Here is a 19,466-nt window from a genome sequence, read left to right as displayed (position 1 = left end):
CATTACTAACTTGGTCACCTGGATAATGGAAGCTATCTACCTCTAGCGTACTCCCCCCTTGGCAGTTGATGAAGTCTATTTTCAGCGTTTATTGTACATGTGCATCTTCCACACACACAAGCTATTTTCCCTGTTAACCTTCCTCTGATATTGCTGCACCTGTTATGTGTCCAAAGCTTACACCAGGTAAATCTTATGGAGTTCATACCTATGCTTTTTCTACAGATCAATCAGGGTCATCTACCTGAAGGGATTTTTCTGCCTTCCTACTTACTAAGACTTTGATTTTTGCTAGGTTAACTCTAATGCCCTTTGAGTTTAGATCTTGCTTCCATACATGAAACTTGTTTTCTGGTTCTGGTCGTGATATTCAGCTACAAGAACAAAGCCATCAGCATAGAGGAGCTCCCAGGGGCAGCCTGTCTTAAATTCCTCTGTTATTGCCTGGAGGACTATACACGTACGTACACACACACATCTTTAAATGGATAAAACTGACTTACAGATGTTATTTATTTAAAGACATTCAAATTCATACAAATTCTTGTCTCCTGTTTCTACACCCAATCATTTCAATTACAGAAATAGAATTCAATTCCCATATTCGAAACCAATCAGTTGGAGATTTCCTCGGGGAGAATTCCAAAACAAAGTGACATTTCTACGTCTAAGCTAATCTACAACCAACTCAGATGTGTTTATTTTTCTTGAACTCAAGTGTTCCTTAGAAAAATGTTATTACCATATATATATATATATATATATATATATATAAACAAATAAACACATTCAACATATTTGTGCTTGTGCAAATATGATACAAAATAGTTCATTGATGGTGTTGTGGTAGTTAAGATATAAAATAAAAATAAAAATAAAAATAAAAACATTTACCATCTAGATGGTAAATGTTTTTATTTTTCATTCCTTTTTGAAATTATCCCTAATTGTGGTTTGGAGTTTGACTGCTCCTTCTAGCGGGTTAGATGTCCTATTATGGACATCTCTCTTATGTGTTTAAATGTACACTGTATGTATTTATATGAATAATATATAGTCTATTGACTAGTTTTTTCTTCTCGTTAGACCACTGGTAGCAAAAAGAATTTCTAAATTTTTTTTTGCTACTCTGAGATTTATTAATAATAATATAATGATTTTTTGGCTAATTTATGGAAGAAAATCGGCATTTTTTGTATTTGCTGCTGCTAAGAAAACCGCACATGCATGGTAGATATGCAAAATTATAACATATAAACACGAGGCATGTTCTATGTATTGCCTCATGTTTATATGTTAATCTTTGCTTTCCTGCTGATGATAGCTGGCCTAGCAAATTATTTTATTTTGCTGAAAATAGCTTGAAATCATGGTTCAGGAAATAGATGGTAAATGTTTTTTTTCATTCCCTTTCAGAATTATCCCTAATTGTGGTTTGGAGTTTGACTGCTCTTTCTAGCGGGTTAGATGTCCTATTATGGACATCTTTCTTATGTGTTTAAATGTACACTGTGTGTGTATATATATATATATATATATATATATATATATATATATATATATATATATATATATATATATATGTATGGTTGAAATTTACAGAAAAACAAAAGATGAAGACAGGTGTATAAACAACATACAGGTGCATTAGTTTGAGACTTGGGAAGGCGAGAAAGTCTTTAATATTTCAAGGCTATGCTCTTCAACAGAAAGGAACACAAGGAAATAAACAGAGAGAGAATAAATATGGATGTATATATGTGTGTGCGTGTCACCCACAAACTTCTACGGATTCTCTACTGGACTTTCTACACTTCAGCTGCACCTCTCCTGCCTATGGATTACACTGGACTCTTCTGTTGATGGAATACACCACGACGTCTGAAGCTTTTGAACCTTTGAACTTTCCGTAACCTTTTTATATTTTCTAAACCTTTTTTGTACTTTCTGCTTTTTCTTCCTAGCTCTCCTGTGTGACCCTTCTGTCTTGCATTCACCATGATAGATCGCTAGCCACTACACATTGTTTTTTTCTCTCCTTGTTTCTTTCTGTGTTCCTTTCTGTGGAAGAGCATAAGCTCAAAATGTTAAAAACTTTTTCACTTCCTGAGCATTAAACTAATACATCTGTTTGTTGTCTACACCACCTGTCTTTGTCTTTTGTTTTTTTTTGTGAATTCTTCCCCTATATATGTGTGTGTGTGTGTGTGTGTGTGTGTATATGTTTTCCTTTCAGACTCTCATGTAGTTTATTCCAGTGTCTGGTTATTGTCAGCACCCACAATACGTACAACTAAGCTAAGATATTCTCTTGTTTTGTCGATCACTTCATTCATTCATTCATCTGACCCACATTATTGCTAAGATGTACTTTTGTAAACTAATTATTTAAATTGACTCTTCAATATAACTTCCAAATCGTAATCTCTCTCAGCGTCAGTTTTTCTCCTTAATTCTTCATTTAACTTCCAAACTGAAATCGCTGTAAAGCCTTAGTTTTCTTTCTTTCATGTTGGCTAAATATTTTCATACTATCTCTAAAATAATCCTTCCTTGTTTGTGATGTGCCTGTCCATTCCCACCCCCCACCACTAATACCGGAAATCCCCCATCTTGCCCAACTCCTTCCTCTCTCTCTCTCTCTCTCCTCAGGACTAATCCAACCAGATAGCAGCAGCCCACTTACTTAATCTAACATTGGCATATTCATATTCATATTTACTTTTATTTATTTCTATTTATATCTGCAGCACCAATAATGCTTATATTTGCAATGCTCATAACATTTATACTTACAATGTCGCTAACACTTGCTCTTACCCCTCAGTAGGGGCCACAATCTTAACATGCCTGAATGTTTGAATGATGACAGGTCGAAAGTGAGAGCAACAGGTGTCGCATGTCTATCAAATGAACATGGAAACCTTCTTTTCAGGCACTGAATAACATCTCTCCTTCCCATGTTTACTCCCACATCCCTTTCCCAGTTTTTAGAGATGCTTGAATGGAGACATGTTGATGTATACTGCATACCAGAGATAAGGTGGAGAGGAACTTCAGCCAGGGTCCTCACAGGCAAGGCACATAGGTATAAAATCTTCTGGGACGGGAACAGTGATGGAGTAGGTGGTGTAGGCATACTCCTTGCAGAATAATGGGTGGATAAGGTTATAGAGGTAGTCAGGGTGTACGATAGAGTGCCTAAGCTCAGGCTAGTCTTGTAGAATAGTACAGCTACAATTATCTCTGCCTACAGCCTACAAGCGGGCCTACCAAATGAACAGAAGTACCACTTTTATGATATCCTTCTACAGGCTACCTGCAATGTCAGTGTGCATGTTCAACAGAGTGTAAGTATCTTGAGAGAAATGTTAGGCATAAGAGGCATCAGATGTTGTGTACAAGAGAGACAACTGTGCTGGTATGGTGAAGTGATTCATATGGACGAGAACAGGTGTGTAAAGAAGTGCTGATCTCTAATTGTGGAGGGAACCAGTGGTAGAGATAGAGTCAGGAAGACATGGGACGAAGTGGTGAAGCATGATCTTCAAAATTTGAACCTCATACAGGCAATGGCTAGTGACAAACCTTTGGCGATGTGTTTGAGAGGAGACATCAAGCCAAGTGCACCTGTGTTGGTGGCACATAAAGAACATCTTTTGAAGATTAGGTAAAGTGGTTGAATTCCTTTCAAGCGCTGGGCCTTATGGGAGCAAAGTGACTCAGTTTTTTTAAAGTGGTAGGCCTCACAAAGGCAAAGAGATTGGGTTTCTTTCAAGTGTTGGGCCTCAAGGAGGCAATGATTGAGACCTTTGGCATTATGTTGTGCTTGAGAAGAAGACCCATCAAGCTGAGCAAAATGGCAGTCATGGCAGATACCAGTGTCATGCAAATTGGCACCCATGCCGGTGGAATGTAAATGCACTCCAGGGTCCCACAAATGGCAGCCGTACCATTGGCACATAAATGCACCCATTACACTCTCTGAGTGGTTGGTGTTAGGAAGGGCATCTAGCCGTAGAAAACCATGCCAAATCAGACTGGAGTCTGGTGCAGCCTTCCAGCATGGCAGCCCAGCCAAACCTTCCATGGGCAGCAGATGTATGATGATGATAATAATGATGATGATGGTGTGTGTGTAGATATATATATGTAAATATAGTAGTAAGAAAAAAGGAGGAGGAGAATTTCGATTATCCCCTCATGGTGAGTTGCAAAAGATATATAAAATGAAAGGAAAATTCACAGTTTACATCATCATCATCATCATAGTTTTAATATATTTTTTAATATATTTTATAAGTGAAAGAGTATTGTGCTTGTCGACTGGTTTTGCTTTTGCTCATCATGACATTGAAATTATTGTAATTTTGTATTTTTTTAAAGAAGATTTTCGTCCATGTTATGTGTAGAGAAGTTTGTGAATGAATGAATGAACAAGTAGAAAAATGTAAGGGGAGGTAACAGGTGATCCTTATTACTCAGGACAGGGGAGGTCATTGCTCATTTTTTTGGGGGGGGAGGGAGTAATAAATATACAAAAACTCAAAAGCTAGAGCAGTTGAGATGAAATATTTAGTGATGTAATGAATGAACATGAATTAAAATATATATTGAGATCAACATTCACTGTAAACAGTGGGAGCACTGTCAAATTGATGGTTGTTTCATTAGTTTCTGGTGCTGAGTTGAAATGTTATTGAGGCTTTGTTGTTGTTTAGCCCTAGGCCAGCTCTGATCCAGAACAAATAACAGCAAAATGTTCCAGCTATGATTACCTCATCTTACCTTCAGACAATATATTCAAGACTACATTATTCAGTGACCCTTTTTGTTTTTATTATTATGGTTAAAATACGAGTTGAGGGAAATGCTTCAAACTTACTGACCCCACCCCTATTTAATAGATATCTGCTGAGTGGAAAGAGGAACCAGTTCTAGGAAATTTCACCATAAACATTTTTGCTGTAGGAAAATTCACTTCAAGAAATTTTGTATTAAAAGACATCATTACATATTTTAATGTCTGATGCTTAATGTTGCCAATTTAATGCTTTACAAAACCTTTCAGGATTTATCAATGTTTATCCTATTATTTAATGGTCTTATAAAACCTTCTGTTTATTCTTTTAATCTTTCACTCGTTTCAGTCATTTGACTGTGGCCATGCTGGAGCACCACCTTTAGTCAAACAAATCAGCCCCAGGACTTATTCTTTGTAATACAGTTCTATATTTAAGTGGTTAAGAGCGTGGGCTACCAACCCCAAGATTCTGAGTTCAATTCCAGGTAGTGACCTGAATAATAATAATAATAATAATAATAATAATAATAATAATAATAATAATAACATCGAAAAATACCTTAGGAATGAGAATCCCAGGTTCTAAATTTCCCCAAGACACCTGATGAAGGCTGGAGGGTTTATCAGCTGAAACGTGTTACCAGCAAACAAGATGAGGACAACTATTCGTCAAATGTAAATAATGTAAATATTTATTCTTTGTAAGCCTAGTACTTAGTCTATTGGTCTCTTTCGCCAAACCACTAAGTTACAGGGACACAAACACACCAACTTTGGTTGTTAACTGATGGTGGTGGGGGACAAACACACACGAATATATACATATGTATGTATACAATGGGCTTCTTTCAGTTTCTGTCTACCAAATCCACTCACAAGGCTTTGGTTGGCCTGAGGCTATAGTAGAAGACACTTGCCCAAGGTGCCATGCAGTGGGACTGAACCTGGAACCATGTGGTTGGGAAGCAAGCTTGTTACGCCCCCTCTTGATGTCACACATTTGACCAATGACCTCTGTTCCTCTCAGAAACCAGGAAACAGTGCTGTGGTCAGCACAGTTTGTTGTTTGTTGTATTTTTTTTTAAATGGTCAAACAATACCCATTACGATTGTCCATTTGGCGAATTAGACTTCCAGTGAATTGTCCGGACATGAAAGGGACTCAATCTTTGCCTTCTGTCTAGGGACACTGACTGAATTCCTAGTGGTGGTAGTGAGAGTAGAGGGTGGTTTGAGCAACTCCCTCTCCGACCTACATAATAGGGGTCCAACATATGCCAGCATGGGAAGTGGATGTTAGAGGAAGATGATGATGATGATGATGATGATGAGAGAGAGTTGCTCAGAGTTCCTTTATCAAGAAGTAATCTGAGTACAAAACCAGATACATGGGAAAATGATAATAATAAAAATAATGGCTCCAGGCTTTGGAACAAGAGCAGCATTTTGAGGGGAGGGGAATAGTCAATACCTTCAATCCCCATCTCATGACTGGTACTTATTTCATCAGCTCCAAAAGGATAAAAGGCACAGATGACTTTGAGAGGGTTTCAACTCAGAGTATAAAGAGCTGGAATGACTGCTATAAGGCATTTTCCCAATGCTTAAACAATTCTTTCAGCCTCACTACATTAAATATGAAAACATCAACTTAACTACTGTGTTTTGTTGTGGATGGTGTCACTAAGTAAATTCTTCTCTTAAAATATTTCAGCAGTAGCTCTCTCTCTCTCTCTCTCTCTCTCTCTCTCTCTCTCTCTCTCTCTCTCTCTCTCTCTCTCTCTCTCTCTCTCAACACAGATTGTTGTTATGTTCCACTCCCAGAGCTCTCTCTACAGGAAATATATATATTTAGGAGAGTCAAGAGGAAAATATATAAAGGGAATCTGTGTGTGTGTGTGTGTGTATATACATATATTCTTTTTCTTTTATTCTTTTATCTGTTTCAGTCATTTGACTGTGGCCATGCTGGAGCACCACCTTTAGTCGAGCAAATCAACCCCAGGATTTATTCTTTGTAAGCCTAGTACTTATTCTATCGGTCTCTTCTGCTGAACCGCTAAGTTACAGGGATGTAAACACACCAGCATCGATTGTCAAGCGATGGTGGGGAAGACAAACACAGACACACACAAATATATACATATATATGTATACAATGGGCTTCTTTCAGTTTCTGTCTACCAAATGAACTCACAAGGCTTTGGTCGGCTTGAGGCTATAGTAAAAAACACTTGCCTAAGGTGCCACACAGTGAGACTGAACCCGGAACCATGTGGTTGGGAAGCAAGCTACTTATCACACAGCCACTCCTGCACCTATATATATATATATATATATATATATACACACACACACATACATACATACATACGTATACACACACATACATACATACGTATACACACACACATACATGTATGTATGTATGTATGTATGTATGTATGTTTAGAGGTAATGGACAATTTCTGCTACCTAGGAGACCTAATTAGCTGTCGGGGAGGATACACAGAGAGTGTAATAGCGAGAATAAGAATAGGATGGAGAAAATTCAGAGAGTTTTTACCTCTGTTGGCAACCAAAGTTCCCTCTCTCTGAGTGAAAGCAAGACTGTATGATGCATGTATATGAACAGCAATGCTACATGGTAGTCAGACATGGGTCCTGAATGTAGATGACAGAGAGGAATGAAGCTGGTATGTTCCACTGGATGTGCAATGTAAGTGCCACAGAGCACTAGGGTATTGAGGGGCAAGTTAGGCATAAGATGAATTCGATGCAAGAAAGAAGACTGTGGTAGTTGTGCCATGTGTTGCGTATGGATGTAGAGAGTTGCACAGAGAAGTAGCAATCAAAGTAGATGGAATTTGTGGAAGAGGGAGACCCAGGAAGACATGGCAGGGAGTATTGAAAGTCAATCTCAAAAACACTGAGCCTTACAAAGGAGATGACTGAGGACAGAGACGGCTGGTGCCTTGCTGTATTCCAGAAGACCCATCCTCCACAATAGAAATGTCAAGGCTGCCCCACCCCTTGGGGAAGAGGAATGGCCCACAAGAGTCCTGTACTGGTGCCACATAAAAAGCACCCAACATGTTCTGTTAAGTGGTTGACGTTAAGAAGGGCACCCAGCCATAGAAACCCTGCCAAATCAGGCTGGAACCTGGTGCAGCTCTCCAGCCTGCCAGCTCTGGTCAAACCCTCCAACCCATGGGAAATGGACGTTAAATGATGATGATGAACTGGAGTATCGTTGCCTACCCAGCTCAAGCCTTTGTATCACCTCACATGTCCTCACCGTCCCCAACGTCACTTGAGAGCAAGTCTCAACACATCTCTACCATCATCCCCCTCATTATCACGATCTCCAGCTCACTCGTTTCGTTTCCAGCTGGGGAATCCATGTATCTACAACAAGACACCTATTTCTGTCCCCTCTTAAATCACCCAACTGGTACAAATCCACCCCACCCCCTTAATATTACTCCCCCCCCCACTCCCAGTTGAATGATCTTTATCTTGCAAGGCACTTGGTGATTCTGTTGGAGTTGGTGCCACATAGAAAGCACTGGTGCCAGTTCCATATAAACAGCACCAGTGCTGGTGCCACGTAGAAAGCACTCAGTACACTCTGTATAGTAGTTGGTGTCAGGAAGGGAATCCATCTGTAGAATCCATGCCAAAACAGACAAATGAAACCTGGTGCATCTCTTGGTTTTGCCTGCTCCTATCCAAGCTGTCCAACCCATGTTAGCATGGAGGATGGACATATGATGATGATGATAATGAGGGCAATACTGGAATGTTGGATCAGTAGAGCACCAGACATAAACCTCTGTGGTATTTAGTTAAGATCCTTTATGTATATGTCCTGGTTTTTGGTTTCCGTCTCTTCCTAGAGATGGAACCAGTCTCCACACAAGTGACAAGATTCCTTTGTTAGAATTTAGACAACTTACAGTAAGGCCATCATTGTCAGCGACATCAATGAGTGTTTGTTTTCCCATGCTGGCATAGGTTGGATGGTTTGATCACATCTGGTGAGCAGCAGAGCTGTGTCAGGTCCCAACGTCAGCTTTTGGCATGGTTTTTATGAGTAGATGCCCAGTGGTTAGGGTGCTGCATTCAAGATTGCTATATTATGGGTTCAATTCCTGGACTGGGTGGTGCACTGTATCCTTAAGTAAAATACTTCATTTCATGTTGTGAAGGGCCAGCCTTTTGATTAGGGGCAATGTCAGCCTACACCTGCTTAGTCAGTGGGGTGATATTGTCGAGGTCGACTTTGCCTTTCATCCTTTCGGGCTTGATAAATTAAGTACCAGTTGTGTACTTGGGTCGATCTAACTGACTGGTCCCTCCCCAAAAATTTCGGGCCTTGTGCCTAGAGTAGAAAATGATATCATTTGAAAGCTAAAAATGATGCAAAGTGCATTGTGACCAGTGATGTATAACAAACATCCAATGGTCTGGTCGATATGTGATACTATCATATATATGTATGTGTGTGTGTGTGGTATGTATGAATGTGTATAAGTGCATGTGTGTGTGCGTGCGGGTGTTTCTGTGTCCATATACTAAGCCAATATACACCAGTGGCTAGATGTCAGCCATGTTTTCCATATTTTTTCACGGTTTCCTTAATGACTTCTAGCTCTAATTATATAATTAGTTATGTGGTTAGTGAAATTGTTATGGAAGCAGTCAGCTACATAACCATGTGATCCAATAACCATACAATTGTGTGTGTGTGTGTGTGTGTGTGTGTGTGTATGCATGACAGCATATGGTGTATAATCTGTTGTATTTAATGGACAAAGAATGGAAGAATGAAATTTGAAACCTGATGGTGTGTCACTAATCAATAAATTTAATGAGAAAATATGCAAACACATGGAGTAGATAACTGCTCTGAAGGACACACAGACACACATGTTCATAAAGACACATACGGAAGGAAGAAAAAATGCAACATGTTAAAGATTCCCATGCGAACAATTACAGAGAAACGAAGTGAAATGGCTCCAACTGAGGATTGTGTCAGGGATTCTGCACAAAGGAACTTGCTTTACGATGGGAGATCAGAACAAGAATTTGAACTGAATGACGGCTTTTGTTCTTTTTCTCTTTTTAAATCTAAATTAAGGGACATTTGTTCCTAATTATTTTAGTGAGTCTGAGACAATTAAAACTTTGTGCAATTACTGTTCCATCTAATGTGTTGTTGGTTAATATTTGCAGAAAAGACATAAGCAAGGAGAAGATTTCAGAAGGATGACCTTTAGTGGGGAGAAAAGACAGAGAATAATGGTTAATGTAGGGCAGGAAGATGGTTGGATGCACCAAAAACAATGGGGTGGAAAGATGGGTTGGTCAAGACTAAGTTGAGTGGAAAAGGTGACAGCCAACCAGCTCTGAAGAACAGAGGCCATTACAGTAGTGGTAGAAAAGGTAAGGAGAGGAGACATGATGCCAAGGGTCCACAGAGTGGCAGAACTACTCATGATAGATGACCAATCAGTCGACAAGTGGCCCTTCTTTGGATGTGCTTCAAGACATTTGTGTGTACGTAGCAGCAGCACCACATCAGAAATGGGAGTGGTACTTCATTCTCAAGACTTGTTGAGTGTCAGAAGCTGTTGGAGATTGAAGTATTCTTTGTCTCTTCTGATGAGAAGGACTGGGTTTGGTGATGGGATTCTGTGGTTGTGCTTTTGCCAGAAAAGAACTTCAGTGACAGAGAGAACATGGTGAGTGCCACACGTTTAATGGGAGTGTGGTACAGAGACGTTTTCTTGATGTGAGTGGAGCTTGAGTTTGTTTTTACTATTAAAACGAATAAAGTTCAAATGTGTGTGTGTGTGTGTGTACAAAGCACCCAGTACACTCTGTAAAGTGGTTGGCATAAGGAAAAGGCATAGAAACCATACCAAAATAGACAACTGGAACCTGGAATAACACTCTGGTTTGCCAGCTCCCATCAAACTGTCCAACCCATGCCAGCATGGAAAACAAACATTAAATGATGATACACACACACACACGCACATTGTTGGGTAACAACCTGGTGAAGAAGTACTCAATACAACTGTAGAGTGCTGTCATTAGTATTTTATTAAATGCCTTAAACCTCTCAGTTTGGGGTTCAAATCAAATTGATGCTCATTTAACTTTCTGTCCTATGGAACGAGTAAACAAACAGCCCTATATAATTATCTAAAATATCAAAAATAAAATCGTTTGGATCAGTGGTTCTCAACCATTTTTTCGGATTCCTATTTTACTCTGGTGGACCCTCATAAGCCATTCCATGTTTTTTAAAAACCCTATTATATTTTTATAATTAAATATTAGAAATTGTATTAAAAAACTTGTTAAAATATTTTGTATCTTGTAGAAATATATCAAATTCATCGCACATAAACTCTACAACAATTCTGAGATGGACCCGAGTTGAGAACTGCTGGTTTGAAGCATTAAAAGCTGGTCCGGAGTTTCATAAGAACATCTACAAGACCACTGAGTATAAACTCCTCTCCGATTATTAACGTCGGCATATAAGATACGACTAGGTTTAAATACCAAACTTTGATAATTTCACCAATAGACAGATATCACTTGTAACCAGTATTTTCATGCTACGGTGAAGATATTTCCATATTTAGTGGGATACCTCTCGATATTAAAGAGAAACTGGGCCACAACTAAATAAAGTAATTGTAAACAGATGAAGACGAGACTGCTCCCTCGCTGCTCCACCACCTGCTTTCGTATTTAGGACGATAAGAAAACTGGCGATTGATGGATGAAACCACAGATCCTGGTCAGGAAATTGCTGAATAAACATGACGTAGTTATTGATATAGGTCAATTTCACCTATTAGACTTATTTCGGGAGACGGTTATGAACTCAGATGGGCTTAGAAAATAGTCATACCTGATGAAGAAGGGAAAAAGAAGCAGCAACTTAGCGACTGTTTCGTTCTGTGAAAGAATTCTTCAGCTTAAAAATTTATTTTCTTTTACATTTTTTTGCCACCTCAGTTCTGTGTCCATTTCCGATATAAATGTTTTACTAAAGAACCTGTCTCATGAGACGGGTGTCTTTCGAAAAAAATACCTTAATATAACAACACCTAACCTAAACAAACACAAAGAAAAAGGCGCTATGGTAGAAATAGCAATAGAATATCCTTAAATCAAAGCGTAAAACCTATAAATGAGGAAGAACATCTAGTAACGAAGTTCTAGTACAAAAACTTGTATGAGAGGGAGGCAGGATGATCATGATTGGAACGTCTGATTACAAAGTTCTTAATGATACATTCAGAAATGTATTTGTTTTAATGAAATTAACTTAATTTTAAAAAATTATTTAAAATTCCCCACAAATGGTTAAAATACAGTTTTAACAGAACGATTTGGAAGAATTAAATGACAGTTCTCCGGTAATTTTCTTTCATGTAAATAAATGTTTTATGTTAATTTAAAGATTTGCCAGCAAAATCTAATAAAATAACAATATTCTTATCTAAAAGGTGTACATGTTTATGTGTTTTATATGAAAATAAAAACTGTATCAATATTCAATCTATAAAGATGTGTGAGGGGTGAGGAACAAGTGTTGGCGGAGGAGGGAGTCGTTTTATGATGAAGCTCGATGCGATTGTTTTGACTTTCTGTGGAAACGGTAAAGGCTACCGAGAACTTGGAGCCTTTCCATTTGTATTACCATTTCAGGGTTGGAATGTTCTACCCGCCTCTCACGTTTCGATGGCAACCGCAGTGAATGCCGGGCTCTCCCAACTCCCTACATCAAATGCGTGTGAGCATCTACGTACACATACTATACACTAACATATTTGTGTGTATGTACGCATGTATTCGTATATACGTGTGTGTGTGTATATATATATATATATATATATGCGTGTGTATTAATCTGTGCATGTAGGTGTACGTGTATGTATATGTTTGTGTTCGTGTAACGCGTAATTGGCAAAGAATATCATCAAAAGAAGACATCGCTACATAATTAACAGAATAAATATATAAACTGTGGTGGAGGTGACGATAGATGTTAGAAGGTGAAATAATTAAAAACCTGACAGGTAACTACGCAAAATTTCAAGCTCGACGCCAAAGGCCAGAATGCTCGAAGTTATTCTTGCTATAATCAAAACCTTATCCAGTGTAACAGACAGACAGACATGAGGAATGTTATGCCGTGTGGTCTTGATAACCACTAGATATTATTGTTAGCAATAATACCTGGTTGCATATTAACAGGTTGTCAAATGTATGGGGACCTACTCAATCTCACTCGGAGAGAGGGGGGGGGGCAATCACCCGAAAATGTACTGAATAAACAGCCAAGCAATATCACATAAAATCCTGCATTTCCGAAAACCCATTCTATTCCTGTTTATATTATCAGAAATATCCTAATGTTATTACCACTTGACAAGGCGATACACTGGCAGAATCGCTAGCACACCGGATAAAACGTTTAGCAGTATTTCGTCCGTCTTTACGTACCGTGTTCATATTTCGCTGAGGTCGGTACTTACTTTATCGATCCCCCCTTTCGGGGTCGATAAAGTAAGTACCAGTTGAACATTGTGATCGATGTGATCCCCTAAAATTGCTGGCCTTGTACCAAAACTGGAAACCGATATTAATTACTATTTGATAAATGAAGGAGAGATATTAACAAGATTGTCAACACCAACAGCATACACTCGTTCTCTGTTGGACAGAGACATTTGATGGTGAGATTTGTTTATAAATAGTTCAGCCACGACAGAGCACTTCCTAAGACCCTTCTAAAAGCAGTTCAGCAAGATCTTTCTTTTTTTTTTTTTGTTTCTTGTATATTGAAGGCTAAATTGACCAACGGTGAGGAGATTTGGTTGTTGTATCGAACAATTTGAGCGAATGAGTTCCCTTGTTAGGTTAGTGTCTTCAAGTTTTAACATGAAATGTACCGAAGTAGAAGGAGCTCATACAAATGTTGGAGTTTGTCAACAAAAGGGAGTACTCAATGCTTGATGTAGAGTATCGTTGATTTAAATTTTTTCTTGCGATTCGACTTTTAAATCTGACGATAGCAGTGGCATGAAACCCAGACACCAAGAATCACACACACACACACACAGATATATATACATACATGTAAACATATACGCACACATTAATGTGATATATATATAAATGCCAATTACATTTTCAAGGTGGTAATTTGTTTTTTTCTTTTACGCCATTATTTGCGTTATGAAATTCGCTTTTGTCATTCAGACGTTTCCTTTGAAGCTGGCAAAGATATTCCTGGTTTGGACGTCTGAAAATTCAACCCTTAACTGCCTAAAACAATATTCCAACACCAAAACAATTCACAGCCTCTTCCTTAGAATTTATGAAGACTTCAAAGAACTTAAAGATGTAACAGACAGAGAGAGGCGACATCTTGATGGGATCGATTTGCTCCCTCCAGGATCGATAAATAAGTACTTGATACACACACACACACACCTCCCTTACAAATATGCCGACTTGTGCGTCAATGTAAGGCAATCGATATTTTGGAGCTTAAAATAAAAACAGATTTTTTCTTTTTTGTAGTTGTTGACACGGATCTCTTCAAGAATAGCATTTGTTAGTGCAGTGTAACCGTCCCAGACTCTCGGCATTCTATTTAAATGACCAACAACTAGAACAACAAGCGCGCGCGAATGTGTGTGTGTGTGTGTATGTCCAGGGTGCGGAAAAAATGTTTTTTCTTTTCCCTATTTTACATTGGCATTGATGAATCTAAGAATCTCTTTAGTCGCACCCTGTATATATTTATATATACGATGAAACAAAGTAAGAGAAAACTCATATTTTCCGCTACCATTCGTGTGAAACAGGAACGTTTTTGTCACACACGCACACACACAAGATATATATATATATATATATATATATATATATATATATATATATATATATATATATATATATATATATATTATTTTGTTTATATATACGTACACACGCTTTTTTAAATAGAAAGGTGGAAAACAAAACTCCTTAATTGTAATACGTTAATGAATAACATTTTTTCTGTTAGTATTATTATTATTAATATTATTATTATTATTATTATTATTATTATTATTCTACGGGATAACTTTTCCGGCATTGATTAGATCAATTTATTTCTACTGATTTTGTTTTCACTCAGCTATGCATAATAAAATCTTTCTCAACACACACACACACACACACACACACACATACACACACAAAATAGCTGAGTGATTTTGAGTAAAAGAACAAAATAATAATAATAACAATAATAATAAAAGAAATAAAATTCTTTCGGTGGAAAAGTTTCCAAAATAACAGGTATCTTTCGATGTTTAAAAAACGCCGAAAAATCCAACGGAATAATTTTAGCAAGAGTTTTGAACATATTTAATTAATTTTAGGTTCTTCAGCGTGTCTCTTGAACATTGAATATATAATTAAGGGTTCTTCCCTAGTTTATGAGAAGTGTCAGAATTCTACATCCACAAAAGTAAATCGATATATGATGTAATATAACTGCAAATTACCAAGAATGAAACCGAAAAAACCCCTCAAAAAACGCATTATATACGTTTTATAATTGGTTCTAAAATGAAAAAAATACATTTTCCAATATATTTTGTCATTAATCCGTAAGTAAAATATCGGGGATTATCAAGTTTACGTATTTAAAATGCATAGAAAGAGGAGTCCGCCGAGATGTAGTTTTGCCCTTAATTCTATTGAAACTCGTTAATTGCTAAATGATAAAGAGAGAAAGAAAGAAAAAGGTGACTTACTTGCGTTGAGTGATATAACAGTTGGGAAGTGTGTGTTGTTCCGAAGGTATTTAATGTGAAAGCGAAAGCCGCAGCTGGAACTAGAATATTTATTGTTTGGTAAAGGTACTCGGCAATAAAAAGGGTGGCAACTGCAGAGGGTGAAGGAGGCGGCGGCGAGAATGTTGTAATCCAACTCAATTGAGGTCGGTGGAGAATGAATTAGGTGACGTCATGTATTTCGACGTATTACGTCCCCAGAAAGTGAGTAGAATCAATAACGGAGAGAGTGAGAATGGAAACGAGAGAGAGAGCGTCGAAGTTAGAAAGAGTAATAGAGAGAGAGGGAGGGAATCAGAGAGAGAGAAGGAGGGAGACAGAGAGACAAGAGAATGAGAGACAAAAAGAGGAGTAATATAAAGAGTGTGTAGACGTAGATGTAGACATGCATGTATGTAATGTAGTGTATGTCTATACATGTATGTATGTATGTATGTATGTATGTATGTATGTATAGGCATACCTACACAAGTGTGCCCTTCTGACTTTGTTTCCTCATATCTTTCAGGAAAATGGATAATTTCTAATGAAATTTTCTAAATAAGTTAAAAATTATTTTCCGTGAGTGGGGAGAGGAGTTTTGGAAAATTGACACGAGTCGACTTTGTTTCCTCATAACCTCCTTTTTACAAGTACTTTTCAGACGGTGCAGATTACAATTATATCGGAATTTAATACGATAGAAAGAAAGAAAGAAAGAAAGAAGGTAGGCACGCGTCCATACACACTGCCACGCCTCACAAACATCTGCAAAATGAAACTTGAGGTTTCGAAAACACATTGCGGTGTGCGTCAGTATTTATGTGCATGTGTTTGTGCTCACTGTTTTTCTTTTCTAATCAACTTTTGATGGAATCGTAATTTACACTCCCTGAAAAGTATTTGTAGAAAGCTTCATTTAAAAATACCGATTTTACTGAAAGTTATCTAGAAACAAAGCCAACTCGAGTGAATCTTCTGAAGTTCCTCTCTCCCTGAAAATTTTTTCACAAGTTTCGATATAATCAGAGTTTATACCATCTGAAGTGGATTTCTAGAAAACTTCATAGAAAAAGCCTATTTTCTGAAAGTTATGAGGAAACAAAGTCAGTGGGGGTAGCACTTGTGTAGGTATGCCATATATATATATATATATATATATATATATATATATATATATATATATATATATATATATAGGTTATGAGAGGTAATGGTGTCAGTAAGACCCAAAGGTGTCAGGAAATGCTGAGTAAGCGCTATGGATAGACCATAGTTAAGCTCCAGGTTCGGTGATTATGCCAATAAGGAGTCCACCGTAGGTCATATGTCAGCGTGTGTATATATAAAAAAATTTTTTTTCAGAATGAGATATAAAACCAAGGCTGTTTCCGATAAAGGGATGTAATAAATATCCTGGAAGCAGCTGTAAGACCTTCTATTTATAAATGTTCTAAAATCTTCACAGCCTTGGTTTTTTTTTATCTCATTCTGAAAAAAAAATTATATATATATATATATATATATATATATATATATATATATATATATATATATATATATATATATATATATATATATATCAATTTAAATAAGAGCTAAAAGGTGATCCATTGTAAAAACTTTATTATGACCTATGACCATTTCGATGCAATATCCCGACTAACTCATGCATATTATAAAATATGGATTATTGTATCTCTTCAGAGTTAGATTTGATTAATTCATAGCAGACAGTAAAAAAACAGACAACATTAATAGTTGTCCTAAAATTACATGTGTATAAACAGGTTGAATAGACATGACACATATTGACACTGTATAGAATATCGGTCATGAAAACCGTTAGAAAGCAGAGTAAGTGAGAAGTGTTGTTAAGTTAGGATATTAGCCTAGGATGTTAAGTAGCGAACGAGTAAGGGTTTTTTACTTGTTGAGTTTGAGGAGAGGGGAAATGTCCATGAGATCTTTCAGATCCTACAAGACCAGTGGAGTTTGATGTCGCTAACATTCCATCGAAATTGTTGTGGCTCAACAGCTGCAGGAGAGACATGAGCAAGGAATAGATTCTAGTGGGACTAGGTTTTGAGGAAGAAGGATTGAACATAACGATTCGTGTGAGATCGGAGGGTGAGAGGTAGAAGCAACAAGAATGATGCGTGGGTGGGGGTAGTAACGAAAAGAAAAAAAAACGGAGAAAGGATACAGCATACTCATTGAGCAGAGACTGGAATGTGTCTGTTAGTGGTTAAAAAGACAATCAGTCGAATGGTCTTTGTCTAGATGCGATCCAGGATGTCTCCGAGTAGAGTAACAGCAACGTCCCAGATTCGGACCGAATACTCCATTGCGGGCCTCACTTCTGCCTTGAAGAGTATCAACTTTTGGAGATTGGAATATTTGCTCGTCTTACAATACTAAACTTCCTGGGCGCCATTCTGGAAGTAAACTCACACGAACTGTTTAAGAAAGCTAACAGCATCCCATTGCACATCTACTCCTTTGTGCATCCACTCAAGCACAACTATCCACCCAGCGACATCGAACAGTGAACACCTGTGAGAAGATAAATGCATTATCCTTTGACAAAGCTATCTTCATCTGGTTTGCAGCGCACTAGAGACTATTTCAAAGTATTATAAAGTACTCCCATGAAGCATCGCCGCGATACCTCGAAATAAATCACTCACCAACCACGAATAGCAATCTGCCTCGATTTACTAAGAAAAGAAGTTTTAAATGTTATAACCCGCCATATGATATTGGTGTAAAAACCGATATTAAAAAACATTTCCAGAAGCCATAAATTCCACTAGCTGTTCAACAAAAATAAAATTAAGGTGAGGTATACCTGCTCAAAAAATATTGAATGCCACATGAGCCACAGCGCGAAAATATTGGTTTCAAATTTTGGCACAAGGCCAGCAATTTCGGGAGAGAGGGAAGGCAAAGTCGACCTCGGCAGAATTTGAGCTCAGAACATGAAGACAGACGAAATACTGCTTATACAGTACTTTTTCAAGAGTCATACACACCAAAGTTCATTCCTTCATATCCACCCGAAAAATACTACTTTACTTTCAAAGCATATTTGGAACTCGAGAGATAAAGAACAGATCACCGACATCTTATGAGCAATGTTAGATAAAGTACAGATAATAAAAAAAATGTCTCAGTGTCTTGCGACTTCTGTTTCACAAAGAAACTCCATATATGTGTATATGTATGCATGTTTATATACATGCATGTATATGTAGTATGCCTTTGTAAGAAACACTGAAAATGTTGGCTAACGTAAATCGACAATTGTAGAGTGTAAATACATTATTCAAATGAAATGCATGTAAGTTGTAACTTCGGAGCTTCAAATGTAGTTGTTCATCAGGTCGCTTGACGAACTATTAGGAAAAACTTTGGGGTACGACTATCACTACTCATTTTTTTTTAATAAGATATATATGGAAATGAGCTTTTATGTGACCTTTTCGTGCGACTGGCAGATGAACTTAATACACGAACGTTGACCAATCAGTTTGTACGTTAACGGATAGCATTCTCAAGTCATTCCTACTTTCAAAACGAACTATTTTTATAACAACGATCAGAATAGGTGCAAATCGCGACACAGCTCCATATACTATACACTTTTGAAAATCTGGTGTGAAACCAGTAAAGTGTATTCCTATATTTTAAATTCTAATTAATTCTAACATCTCATTCCATTTGATCTTCCGGCAGCGATTACACGTTGGAGAGAAAGCGTGTCCAACAGACTGTCGTTACGGTTGAGGCAC

General features: G+C 37.5%; 1 protein-coding gene across 4 annotated transcripts in view; it reads right to left on the bottom strand.

Moving 5' to 3' along the window:
- The window catches only part of LOC106871095 (lipopolysaccharide-induced tumor necrosis factor-alpha factor homolog), a 50,483-nt gene extending 34,595 nt beyond the window's left edge, over positions 1-15,888 (bottom strand). For all 4 annotated transcript variants that reach the window (XM_014917392.3, XM_052965823.2, XM_014917393.3 and 1 more), the window contains exon 1: positions 15,655-15,888. The gene's annotated coding sequence lies outside the window, so the exon portion shown is untranslated. The remainder of the gene's footprint in view (positions 1-15,654) is intronic.
- Between the last annotated feature and the right edge of the window lie 3,578 nt (positions 15,889-19,466).

This window comes from Octopus bimaculoides, chromosome 2 (genome assembly GCF_046866305.1).
Source record: "Octopus bimaculoides isolate indiv1 chromosome 2, ASM4686630v1, whole genome shotgun sequence".
NCBI classification, from domain to species: domain Eukaryota; kingdom Metazoa; phylum Mollusca; class Cephalopoda; order Octopoda; family Octopodidae; genus Octopus; species Octopus bimaculoides.
This window is presented reverse-complemented; position numbering and strand designations above follow the sequence as displayed.